General features: G+C 41.7%; 1 protein-coding gene across 1 annotated transcript in view; it reads left to right on the top strand.

Annotated features, from left to right (window-relative positions):
* The window catches only part of FNDC1 (fibronectin type III domain containing 1), a 1,317,427-nt gene that overhangs the window by 1,247,112 nt on the left and 56,414 nt on the right, over positions 1-13,901 (top strand). The window lies entirely within an intron of this gene.

Genomic DNA, 13,901 nt, shown 5'->3' with positions numbered 1-13,901 from the left:
TGTGCTAACTGTGTCGTGCTGTGTGGAAAGATTGGGCTACTGCTGTTCTTGTCTGTGCTCTGCTTGTATTTGTGTATGAGAGAAACACGCACGGCTTGAATGTCTTATATTTGTGGGGTATAATCGTACAGCTGCTGCTCGTATTTAACATATGGTTTGTGTTAGGGAATCTTGGTCTGTTGTGACACTTCTGTTTGTTAAGAAAGCTTTTCCTAGTACTGTCCATGCTCTTTCTTGATGTCACTGGGAGGGAAACTTGCCCTGCTGCTGTTCTGTACCTTGTGCACACAAGATAATGTGTACTCCCCTCTGTACTGTATGCATTCTGTGTGATGTATGGCTATGATGATGCTGCTTCTGGTCTACACATTTCGTTTGTGTGAGGTCCATTTGCATGTCAGCTGCAAGCACAGCATTCTTTCTGTTTGTGTAAGGAAGCATATACTGTTGCTGCCCTTGTTTTTCCTGTTCTGGGTGTGAAGGAAGCTTGCACTGCTGCTGCTTATACCTTTAGGCCCACATGCATCAAGCATTTTTGCAGTCGCAGACGGTGCGATTCCTTAAAATCGGCCGTTTGCGAATGCAAAAGTGCTTGTTGGGATGCATCATGCCATTTTAGAAGTCGCATCTTTTTTACGATTTCTAAAATTGCGTTAGCATTTAAGAAATCGCAATTGTGCGATTTCTTAAATGCTATGCATCATTATAGAAAAATATGCGTTTTTTTAAATTGCGAAATTGATTCAAAATGCACAAAAATGCATTTTTTAAACTGTAAAGTTACACACACACACACATGTCCTTAGGACATGTGTGTATGTAACTTATGCTGAAAAGTACATTTCAGGGGTGCATGGGGGGTCCTTTGGACCCCCCCCTGCACCCATGAAATTTTCTAAGTGCCACTCGCAATTTCCATTGACTCCTATGGGCCTTTTGGCCCATAGGAATCAATGGGAATTGCGAAAATTAAGTTAAGAAATCGGTATTTCTTTGGGATTCGGTAAAAAATGCGATTTTTACCGAATCCCACAAGAATACCGAAAATATTGATGCATATCATTTTGCATTTCTTAATTTGCGATTCCTTATTTTTCGCAAATTAAGAAATGCAAAAAGACACAATGATGCATGTGGGCCATAATGTACCGGTTGAGGGCGTGATGGAAGCTTGCATAGCTGCTGTTTTTGATGTATCTTCTTTTGTGTGCTCTAAGCTTGCGCTAGTGATGCTTTTTTTTAGTAGAGAAACTACAGAGGATTTGGGGTGCAACCAAATTAAACAAGTATGGATAAAATATACCAATATATAGCATACTTATATGTTATACAAATTCAATGATTCATATTAAATTGAACTAGATTCATAAAAGCAAAATCTGCAATTTCCAAGCACATTCATGTACACTCGAAGTGAATAATTTGGAAATGCTGTCTTTTATGAACCTCCTGTTAGAATTCTGGCGCCAAAACTCTCTTCATAAATTTCAGTCAATTCTAGTGAAGTTTCCAGTCTTTTGTTCCACATAAATAACTCCTAGAGGCAGTAATGATGAAGATGTTTGCATACTGTAAATGGTGTCCTCTGTTGTGTAACATTTTAGTAGCACCTTTGGCACTGTTAGCTACAAGGACCTCATAGAAATGTTCATTTAAGATTAAAGGGGCCGCTTTATAATTAGGTGGGTTGATGTTTAGCAGTCAGGGTAACAGAGTAATTTACTCTGTCGCCTTGACTGCACCTCCGCCTGCCAAATTATGAAATCACCTCCAAGCCGGCAGTCATTTCATAAAGCATTGCCAGGAACCACCATCAATGCTTTTTGCAGGTTGACGCACAGCTTCATCAAGCATGATGGGGCCGGTAAAGCAAACTATTTTCTTTTTTCTTTTCCAAATAAAAATCCCAAAGCAGGATTTTCTTTTTTAAAAATAGAAGAGGCAATTCTCCCCTTGCCATGGAGTCCTTTCCCATTAAGAAGGAAGCATTTTGTAGTTCTCACTGTCCCTTACTTCCAGGGTTTACCTGGCAGTTGATGAGCAGTGAAAACTGACTTCTAATTCCGCCCATCTAAATTAGGGGGTCAGAATTAGAGGTAAACCTCCGACAACCTTTAATCCATCGGGCAGTCAGAGGGTTTTATCCATGGCAGAGACAGAGTAGTCTCCAAAGTTATTAAAATCTGCATTTAAATCTGGTGGGTGGACCACTGTCTTGGCGGGATGGAAACTCTGGCACCGTTGCAGCTGAGTATCCATACCACCATTTTTCTTCTTTAGAAGAGAAGCTACAAAGGAATTGGGGAACAAAGAAATTAAACAAATATGGATAAAAAATACCAATATGCTGGATACCTATGTGATATACAAATTCAATGATTCATGGTAAATTGAACTAGATTCATAAAAGCAAAAACTGCTATTCCCAAGCACATTCAAGTACACTCAAAGGGAATCATTTGGAAATGTTGTCTTTTATAAACCTCCTGTTAGAGTGCTGGCACCAAAACTTTCTTCATGAAAACCAGATAATTCTAGTGACGTTTCCAGCCTTTTGTTTCATATAAATAGCTCCTAGAGGCAGACAGGAAGGATGAATCAGACTCCAAAAGTTACTCTGGTTCAAACCCTGCTCAATAAGAGAAATAATAATAATAATACAGACACTTGTAGAGTGCTACAGCTACCTCAAACAAAGGCGTCCTAGCGCTAAGCGGACAGAAGTGCAGTGCTGGACAGCTCAGGACATGCCCCCTGGCCCTTAATCTGCCCTAAAGAGCCAGGTTTTTACCATTTTCCTGAAGAGGGACTGTTTCTATGTTGCGGAAATTACTCGGCAGGGAGTTCCACAGCTTTACTGCACCAAGCGTAAAAGATCTGCCCACTATTTGCGCCTTTTTGATTTTGTGAATTGGACCTCAAGGGTCTGGACTGTTTGTATCTATGTAAGCTATGTTTTAGGTAGCTGGGGCAGTTGCCATGCATGGCATGGAACGCCAGCGTCAAGGCCTTAAATGTAATTTTTTTGTCACTGGGAGCCAATGAAGCGCTTTTAGATGCGGAGAGACATGCCCGCGGAAAGGCACTTGCCTGCTTAGTCTCACAGCCGCATTTTGCCCCATCTGCAGGCGCTTAATCAGGTACTCAGGCTGACCCAGGTAGAGGCCATGTGCATAGTCCAGCCTGGATGTCACTAAGGCATGTACTATGCTTTTACGGCACTCATCTGGCAATAGATGCAAACATTTCTTCAGATTTCTCAGTTGACAGAAGCAGGTGGCTGTCACCTGCCGTATCTGAGCCGAGAATGAAAGGTCAGCCTCCCACTTCACACCCAGATTTTTTATACAGTCCGGCCGGTGAAGGTGGTGAACCAATTTGCACCACTGAAACCCATCAGATTACTGCAGCTTCTAGTACATAGCACTTAAAACCAAAAGCTTAGCCATTAATGCAAATGTTAATATCACCAACTTAAAGGCATTCAAATCATGAACCTCAGGATTGTGAAATGTTGACGTGCCCTTACCAATATTTCAATTTGTAACCTGCAGGTCACAAAGACAAGTCTGCATAACGGGCTTGACTTGCTGAGTCAAATTCAAATTCAAATTCACAGATAGCTTTATTCGATTTCAGTGTTAAAAATCATAAAAGCGAGCACAAGACACAATAAAATTACCTTACAATAAATTAGAAATCCAATTAATACAGGGTAGTACACAATACTAATCTAATAAAGTGTCAATTCATTGATTTTCTACACTTGATCACATTTTTCAAAAAATTTGACATTAGGTGCATAGACAATTCATCTTCCAAGATCTGGAGTTCCAAATAAGCGGGTCTGCACTGTCTCAATCCCCATTTCTTCAATAGAAACATTAAATAATTCTTCCTGGAGAATGAGTAAAATTTACAGAACAAAACACAGTGAATTGTAGACTGTTGTGAAACACCGTCACAGGGGCATGGGAGCAAATCTTTTAACCATATATTTGTTTCTGGAAAAGTTACCAGTCTAAAAAAAGTGTCCCCTCTGAAACGTGTTAGGAGCATCCTAGAGAAGCTACTCTGTATAAGAATTAAATATTGTTGTAAACCGTATCCCTGCACGATTAATTGATTTTGTATTACAGACCCCTTTTTTCCCTCTATCTGCCATCGTTTTGTCTCTAGCAGTTCAAGACACATTTCTTTCAACTTTCGTCTAGAAATAGAGGTTAAAGTATTAGGGGAATCAAAATATTTAGAGTGTCCGATTTCAAATAAAAAAGTCTTCACATAGGAGAGCCACCTAATTTTATGCGCCCCCTGAAGCACACAGCAGTCCTGTATGATCTCCCTATTAAGTCCAATTTTTTTCAGATGTCCAAACCTTGTGCCATAATAACACTGGGCTTATTTTAATAAGGTCAGACACATAGGGCAAACCTAGTTCTCTGTGACACACATAGGTTGATATTGAAATTGGAAGTGCTAATAGAAAACGAAGAAAGGAGTTTTCACAGAGTTGAATATCTCTAATATCGACAGTACCCCATATCCCTGCACCATATATTACGGTAGATAAACATTTCGACTTGTAGATGTCTAGCAAAATGTGTACAGGACGTCCCCCCAGTTTATTTGCAAATTTTATAACGGCTCAGATTGCGCGGGAGAAAGCCAGTTTCCTCACATCGGCTGCCGACGTCCATGTTCCCTTTTTATTAAAAATTATCCGCAAGTAGGAGAAATTTACCGTTGTTTCTATCTTTGACTTCTCTAAAAAAGTGTTACAATACACGTTTGTCTTTAATGAACAGCACATATTAAAAGTTTTACCAATGTTACTTGTCAGTCCTCTGGCTCCCATGTAGTCTGAAAAAGTGGTGAGTGCATTCTGTAGGCCCAACTGAGTTCTTGACATGATTACCGCGTCATCGGCATATAATAAAATAGGGGCTGGGCTACCTTTAATTTGGGGAAAATCAGTTTGAACCTTTTGTAAGTGATTAGCCACACTATTTATGTAAAGGTTAAATAAAAGTGGGGCAAGAATGCAGCCCTGTCAGACTCCTTTCCTTATAGGGAAGACAGGTGTGCATTCACCCTTGCTACCAAAACGCACTTTAGCCCCGGCCCGCCGATATAATTCTTTAATAAAATTCAACAAGTTAGATTCAATGCCAAGTTGTGACAACGTTTCCCATAAAATATCATGACTCAGGCAATCAAATGCCAAACTAAGGTCGACAAATGTTAAAAATAAGTTACTTTTTTTGCCACTACATACTTCCCTACTATAATCGCCAGATTTAGTCCTTGCTCCACAGTGCCTAATCCCGACTTAATGCCGTACTGAAATCTAGAAAGAACGCCTGTTTCATCTGCCCATAATTGGAGTCTGTTCAATATGGCTCGTCCTGCCACTTTCATTAGGGCATCTAGCAAGGAGATTGGTCTGTAGCACCTCGGGTCGTCACGATCCCCCTTTTTAAATATTGGGACCACGACCGCCTCTTGCCAGGTGCTGATAAAACCTATTCTATTACTACTGTTAAGAACATTGGTCAGAAGAGGTGCCCATAAATTAGTATTAGATTTATATACATCTACGGGCACCCCATCCTGGCCTGCCGCTTTGCCTGCTGTGCTTTCTGCTATGGCTAATTCAATTTCAGATAGAGTAAATTCAATAGCTACTGGAAAGAAGTTCTGTGTGTTTGTCCCAACCATCCCCGTGCTATCATTATATATAGGAGCCAACCTCTCATCTTTTTTGTATAGCTCGGTAAAATAGTCTACCCATGTTACTTCGTCTATAGCTATCTCCATCGAGTCTATTTTCCTTTCTACAAAGAAGGGGGCATCAATCGCCTTCCAAAAGCCCACATTATCCCTCAGGATGCATCTTGATGTAGTACTCGCCATGCTTCCTTCTTCAGTTCACTTTTCCTGTTTTTGATTGCGGAGTAATAGATAGCTCTGGCCTGTCTAATTTCAATAACATTTTTTGGCTCTTTCTTAAGGGTCACTTTTAAACCTGCGTGCGCTTTACTGCACGCTGAATCAAACCACCCTTCCCCCTCTTTTATCAAGCCCTTCTTGGGTGTCCTGGTTAATGCTTTGTGGATTTCGCTAGAAATCTTCTGAAAAGCTGCAACTATCGAAGCACAATCAGTACTTTCTAAGAGGCAGGTCATAAAATTATTGTATTGTTCCTTTAGCAAAGTTGCCATAAACGCCGTGGCGTCTACTCTACTCCATTTTAAGCTATAACCATTCAATTTTGCTAATGTTAGCCCATATTTATAAAGATTTCCAACTAAATCACTGTACTTATTATTTTTTGGGATAAGAGCTATGGAAAGACAAATAGGAAAGTGATCGCTTAGTGCAATATGTCCTGTGGAACAACTGAGGACATTGCAAGAGTGACTGTTAGAAACCAGGGCAAAATCAATCACCGAACTACATCCTCTTCCAAAAAAAGTAGGTAAGAAGGGGGCCTGTGGGTAACACAGTTCATTAGGAAACCCTAAATCTAGCTGATATATCAAAGAATTAAAAGAGCTCCCAACATTTGTGTGCTCAAAGTGGGTGCAGGGGTCACCTTTTAAATTTACCAGCCCGCAAATTCCTAAATGGCTATTAGAACATAAGTGGCAGTTTAAATCACCGAGTAGATGACAGTCATCCCCCTGGGTGTTTCCCACTAACTGCTGTAAACTTTGAACAAGTTCATCTAGTATCTTATTTAAATCAACCCTTGGGATATTGTTGTAAAGATTAATCAAGACAACAACTTGATTTCCCCCAGTTGATAACGTCAGAATTTGATAATAATCTGATCCTACAAGACACTTTTTGACCATGATATTTGCAGTATTAGATATGTAAGTACATAATCCCCCAGAATTCCTGCCCCTCTTTGATAATTTAGCAGGTGTCAAAAACGTTCGGAAACCATTTATATGAATTTGAGTTTCATCCCTCTCCCAGCATTCTTGTAAACAGATAATTGGGATTTGTTCTATATAGGGTAGAAAAGCTGGTTCCTTTAGTTTATTTGATAACCCTGCTATATTCCATGTTAGAAATGTAATTGAGCCTTTGTTACCCATGATTTTATTAGTGGCCCTCATATTATTTGATGCCGCCATGCTAATGCCTAAAGAAGTTGTTACTGGGTTTGTTGTTACTGGATATGACTCCCTTCCCATGAGGTGTTCTTGACTCCCTTGTTCCTGGGCAGTGGGTATTGGGGTAGCCGGCAATTCATTCGATTTCCCCATTATACAATTAGCAATGCTACTATCCCCTGCAACTACAGCTCCATCTAAATCTAATTACTCCTCCCCGGAATAACCCTTCGCTCCGTCCTTCTTTGTTAGAGCTATGGTATTTAATGGAATTTGAAAGCGTTCTTTTACATTAACCTGTTTACTCATAGCAGATTTCATTTTCGGCCTATGACGTCCACCATTTCTAGACAACTAAACCTATTTTCTTCGGGGGCACCTGTCCAATTGTTCCTTTGCTCATACCCCTGGTTTGTCATCCTACCCCGGGTATAATGCGTAACCCGCGTCCAGTTGTTATCATGACCAGGTGGAACCGTTAATGGGTAGAAAATCGAGAGATGTCGGGGTTCTATGGATGAGTGTGTAATATGATTACTCCAGCTACAAATATGCTCAACCGTGCGTGGATCGTTAAAACTGACTAACACGCAGTCACCTAGAATTAATTTTGTACTAGGCCCCACCCACGCCGTTCTGCGCACCATCAATATTTTACTAGTCATATGGGGGGGTAATGGTCTATTTATATTTAGCCAGTGAACAACTTTGTTCTTCAAGATCACAAATGATTCCTCCGTGGGGGTCCTTAATTCTGGGACTCCCGTTAGTACAACCATATATGGGCTGGCTTCTGGGGGTAAATTTATAGTGTGCCTTATTGGCATGACTCCCAGTGTCAAATCCCTTCTTGGTGCACTAGCTGGTTTATTCAAAGCATTATTACCTCCCTCTGTGGGTTTATCAATGTTAGATGGATCATCCTGGGAGTTCCTCGCCGCTAGGTGTGAATGATTTAGGTTCGATTTTTGGATGGTAGCCAGTGAGTTACTAGTTTCTTGTACAACCGGTTTAGTAGTTTTTATTGTTGAACATGATTGTACCTTATTTGTTTTCATTATATCTATCCATCCCCTAGTGTTCGATTCCAAGTGCGACAGTTGTTTTTTAATCTGTGAAAGTCTGATTTCCGAGGGGCTAAGAGAGGATTTAAGCAGCACCCTAAATTTCTCTAATACGACATCTTCATCTTGCTCACCTGTTGCCACGGTATCTACCTTCTCACCAGGAGCTAAATTATTCCCCAGCGTATCCGATAGTAGAGGAACAATCCTCTCATCAATCTCTTTGCGCTTTTGGGATATATCAGTGTTACTCAGGCCTTTTCGCTAGTTTCGATTTTCTCACCCCCCCTACGGCAGTATTAGCCCGTTTTCTCTTTGGTTTTGCCCCCTCCTTTCTCTCACGTAGTTGCATCATATTTAATTTCTCTGCGTTGTTGCCCCGGTTGCTTCTGTGTTATCCTCTACTGTTTGAGATAGACTTAAATCGATAACAGACTGATTGTGGGACTGTTCTTGCAAGATGGGTGGACTATGTACAAGTGCTTGTATTTCGATGGAATTACTTCTTGTGGAATTATCAGGGGTGCGAGCATTCGCAAGGTGGCCCATGGATGACCTTTTTGCCATGGCCAGGTCTTGTGACACCCGACGTTCCATCAGCGAGATACCGTGGATTATTACTGAGTTTGCCCTTGTAATAAAGTTGTCTAAGGTACCAGATAAATGGGGTCCCCCATGGCACTTTGCTCTTACCCCCACGTTCAGGCATATTATAAATTAACTTTCGACCACGTATTTTTACTTGATAAATACCTGTGGTTACTTTCAAAGGAAAATAAACTGGGTAAGCCCAGTCCATTTTCTCTCAGGCTCGAACGGGCTACAACGGGCCCGCCCTTGGCCCGGGCTTTGCCCGGCTTGCGCCCGCGCGCGTCCCGCGATTCGTGGGTATGGGCGTGGCTAAATTGGAGAAGATGAGGGGCGGGAAGAGGCCCCAGGTGCGGCAGATGAAGAGCCGCGCAGACTGCTGGTCCTCGCAGTCCCGCTCCCACACGGTTTCACCAAGCGTCAGCCTCAAGGTCGGCAACAGTTCCCGGTGAACACCAAGCGATTTCCCAAATATGGCAGACAAATTCTAATAAGTCCTAAAGTCTCCGACTGCGAGCGGCTCCCGCGAAGCGGGGGCCGCGAGTCGTTTTGTGGAGGGAATGTGAGGGAATCTCGTTGTGACATCTATAATTGCCCCATTGATCGACTTGCTGAGTCACTTTCTAAAGGTACATACAATGATCCATTTACATGCATGTAAACTTCAGGCTATGGACAGATCCTCTCAGCGTCGCCTCACTAATCACCACATCAAATATCTTCAGTACACTAATGGCACACAATTGTATCTGGAAACCCCATTAGTCACAGACATTCATTGCTTCAAGCTCTGCCTGCCACTCACTCAAATCTGATGACTAGAAGCTACTTCAAGCTCAACTCAACTAAAAGAGATGTTTTCTCCTCTCTGGCAAAACCAACCGCTTTTACATCCATTTGTGGCTTTATACAACAATCCTGGAAGGGTAAAATCCCCAAATCACCACCGAGTCAAGTCCATCTGCTTTTGCAATGACAACAAAATGCCCTTCAGAAATCAAATTTGTACCATTGGAAAAACATTTTAATCCTGCAAGGAGGTAGAAAGGATTGTCCAGTTGACCTCGAATCCACTGTAAAATGAGTTTTTGTGGTACCTCTACAGCTCTTTTGATCACTCAACACAATGATGCCACTTTGTCCGACACCTCATGTTTACTATAAATTCACTGAACTGCTTATAAGTTGTTCAGTGCATCACATGCAGACCTTGCCATCTGGGTAGCGGAACCCGGGCACAGATCCTCTTGGAAGAGTTAGCATCATAGAGAAGTGTGTTAAGCTCACTTAAGGCACTTCTCAATATTCTTGCTTGATGTTTGCCTTTGTTGTTCTACATTTAAGTCCACCCAGACATGATTCTGCAAGTTCCTTGATTTTCAAAGGTACCACAGTTCTCTTTGTGCTCTCCAAGGTCCTTACGTTTGTCCCCGATTCATTCTGAGAACCATCAGTGTCCATTTGTCAGTCCTCAGTGGGACAGCATGGTGTTGCACTGCCTGAGCATGCATCTTTATCTTAATAGATATTAAGGGGTAGATTTACAACAAACTGACACATCTGTAGAGATGCGTCGGTTTCCCTGCTCCAGCCTGCGATACCCTTGTGCCACCATGGATGCGACGTATTTATAATAGGGCGCACCATGGCGCAAGGATTGACAAATGATTCAGAAATTCTGATGCATCTGTTAGCCCAAAAGTCACGCATTGCTGTAGTTGTGTTGCAAGCACGACGCAAATCCAGTAATGCATGTTGAGGCCTATACTTATTGTGCTGTGTCGCTCCTTAGACCTACTTCAAGCAGGCGTAAGGTTTTGATGCAGTGGCGTCCTAGAAGTGGCACAGTGAAATCTTATAGATTTCACTGCGTCACTTCTACGAGGCTTTCCTGTGTGGGAACTCCCACCCTGCATACATTTTACTTGACACATGTAGAATGTGACGCAGGGCTTTACAATGTGACACGTCTTCTTACTTCTATGACCTCTGTTATTAAATAGATTTAACTAATCGAATCCATTAAGAGTTTGTCAGCTTTTAAATTCAGCAGAGAGACCATGCACTGGGTTGGGCAGATTTTAATTTCAATTTATGTTGATATGGTATGTAGTTATTGGCTCACTGGGTGCTTGCGATTTCATTAATTTGAGAGGATGAAGGGAACTGTCCCAAAATGTTTCTTTTATCCATACTTTAGCTGTGAATATGCTCTTCTCTCCCTTTGGCTGCCAAAGGAGCTGCTAGAAGTGGCCCAATGGTTTCCCCCCCGTAATAAAACCTGCAGTACTTGAAATTTAGACGTGCACCTTCTCTACAACAACTTTAGTCATACATAAATGAAACAATTCTTCTTTACTCTGCTATTACTAGCCAAGAGCTTTCTAAAAAATATATAATAAGAAATATACTTCATGTGACTCATATTGCGAAGGAGTTTATGGAGCAAAAAATAATACAGAGTAGTTTCCAAAATTGTACAGTCTACGAGTCCATCATCACTTTCAGTTGTGATACCTGACAATAATGAGATACTATACCCAAATTATGATTTGTTCATTGATTGTGCTGAAGCTCCGAACGTCAGATGGCATACGCCAACATTGTCATTTCACTCAAAGGTAGTAACCTTGACGTCTTGGCATTTAGCATCTCCTAGTAATGCGTGTTTCCACCTCTCTGGCTCACAGCTCCCTGATGACTTGTTGGGACCTTTTGCACTGCCCTTTGTTGACATAAATGTAGCACCGGGCACCTGTGGGGGTTTTACGGATATGGAGGCAGCTCTGAAAAGCCAGACTATTTAGATGAGGAACATTTCAATGGGATCTCGGAATTATTCAGTAGTTAAGGGCCAAATTTCACGGCAGCATTGACTGTATTATATAGGAATCAAAGGCGAGGTATGCGGTCAAACGTGGTCCATTAACTAGCCGCAATATTTAGCTTAATTGTCATTTCAATACCATTTAATATTTGGCAAATATCACACCTCATTGATACCAGCTTAATACCTGAATGCAGCACACAGCAAAGGAAGGTGTCGCAAACCCTTTGTAAAAGGGTCTGCTACTGCGAGGACGCACATTGGGGGGGGGGGGGGGGGGGGAGGGGTGTCAGATTTACAAGCCCCCTAGCGCCACTTTTGCGTCATTTTCCCATGTTGAAAATGACGCAAAAGTGGCGCAAGGGGCTTGTAAATCTGCCCCGGGGTGTCTTTTTTCCTAGCAACTGTTGATCTCTTTGCGCAACAAACACATTTTCTTGTTGAAATATGCACATTATCGGTCTAACTACAAATTGCTGGCTACCTTGGTAATGGGAAGAACATATGCAATGTTTAACCCTAGAATGTAACGACTCCGCACCAGTACCGCGCATCTGAGAGTAAAATGGAACAGGGAATTACTGCATGTGACCCACTCCATGGAGTTTTAATGCGCACAATTACTACCTATCCAGATCAGGTGGTAAATGAATGCAGAGAGCAGTGGGTGGGGTGGGAGTGTGGGTAGTCGAGGAGGGAAGCAGAAGGGAAAATTCGGTTTGCCTGCTGCAGCACCCAAAGTCGCAGGTGATTTTTCGGGCAGAAGTAAAAGCTTGAAAAATCGGGAACTAAGGTTTGGATAGTGTATTACGCGGCACATACGGTAGATCCATAAGTATAAGGAAAATGCCATGGATACATATTTTCATTATTCCAGTCTCCCTGCTTAAGAGCCATTTCCCCCTTTCGTTTTCTTTCTCACTGAAGGGTGGCAACTTAAAATGACACCATGGGAGAGTGCCTGCAGTGAACCGTTAAGCGTGTGAAAGTGTCAAGTTAAAAACACTGAATAATATCTCAATGAAATATGCTTTTGAAATCGGTTTCGCCGATCTGATAATATTCCACATATTTAAAATTGTTGATTTAAGCATTATTTCCGCAATAGCGAATTACGTCATTTTACTGGTCAAACATCCATTTTCAGAAGTGCTGGAGTTATGTCTTGATTGAAGGGGAAACCAAAAACCAGATGCAGGAAGTGAATGTGCAGTTGTTTTTCCAAACTCTACAATTTTTCATGTAAACGCATATGTTGATTTTGGAATCATGCTTAAAGTATGGTATAGGTGGGCATGGGTGTTTCAAGCAGGATATGAGGTGATCACTGCAGAGTCTTCCGAAAAGTTCAGTTGTAACCAGGAAAAACATAACTTCAATCAAAACATATACAAGTCAGGTAGCTAGGAGACATTGCAGGCGCACACTTATATGCTTGAAAGTTCAATGTATTTTATTTTCCAAGTCCATGGTGATTCAAAAGAGGAGTAGGGTCTGCCTCAACACTCTACGAAAGGTATACAGTACCACAAATATGTATAAGTTACCCCAAAACTCTCCTTCAACAAAGTTGTCCAAAACCCACATTTCTGATCACTTCTGATCTAATTTCTCTTATTCGAAAGTTGTAGTTCTGCACTAATCAGCACGTATTTACTCATCTCTGACTTCAACAGGTTTGCTCATATGTTGTAATGCTTCTACGTCAAAATCAGTTTCTTTTAAATTCCTGTAATATACCAATGCAGATCGTACTCTTAGTGGGTCGAATCGTAAATTACTTATTTAGCACTAAATGACGGAGGCATCAAAGTCCTAGGCCACTTTGACAACAAAGATATGCTCTCAGAAACGAGTCTTTTAAAAAAAACATATTTGTCCTGGCCTAGGCTAGGACGATAGTCATATTTCCAGAAGGATCTCTTTCCATAATCATGCACTAACCATTGGTGAGGATTTTCCATCCATTGTTATTGAGAATGTCTATCTACAGCCATGCTGTTGTGATGGGAAGCCTGCACATGCACTGTTTTATGCTACGCCTACCTTCCTAGTGTGCAGACCTACAATTCTTGAAGATGGTAAACATGCTGTACATACTTTTGGGAGTTGGACAGAGTAGGGTGTGGCAGTGGACTAGGGCTGCTCCAGTCCTGGATATGTTTCCAAATCTGGGTGCCAGCTAATTCCCAAGACACGCTTTCACAGAGACCTGGTGGGACTTCTAAGAGGTAGTGTTGGAGTGGAGGAGAAGAAAGGAGTCAAGGAAGTAGAAGTAAGAGGAGTCAAGGAGAG

Source organism: Lissotriton helveticus, chromosome 6, assembly GCF_964261635.1.
Source record: "Lissotriton helveticus chromosome 6, aLisHel1.1, whole genome shotgun sequence".
Taxonomy (NCBI): domain Eukaryota; kingdom Metazoa; phylum Chordata; class Amphibia; order Caudata; family Salamandridae; genus Lissotriton; species Lissotriton helveticus.
Note: the sequence above shows the minus strand (reverse complement) of the source record. Positions and strands in the feature narration are given on the sequence as shown.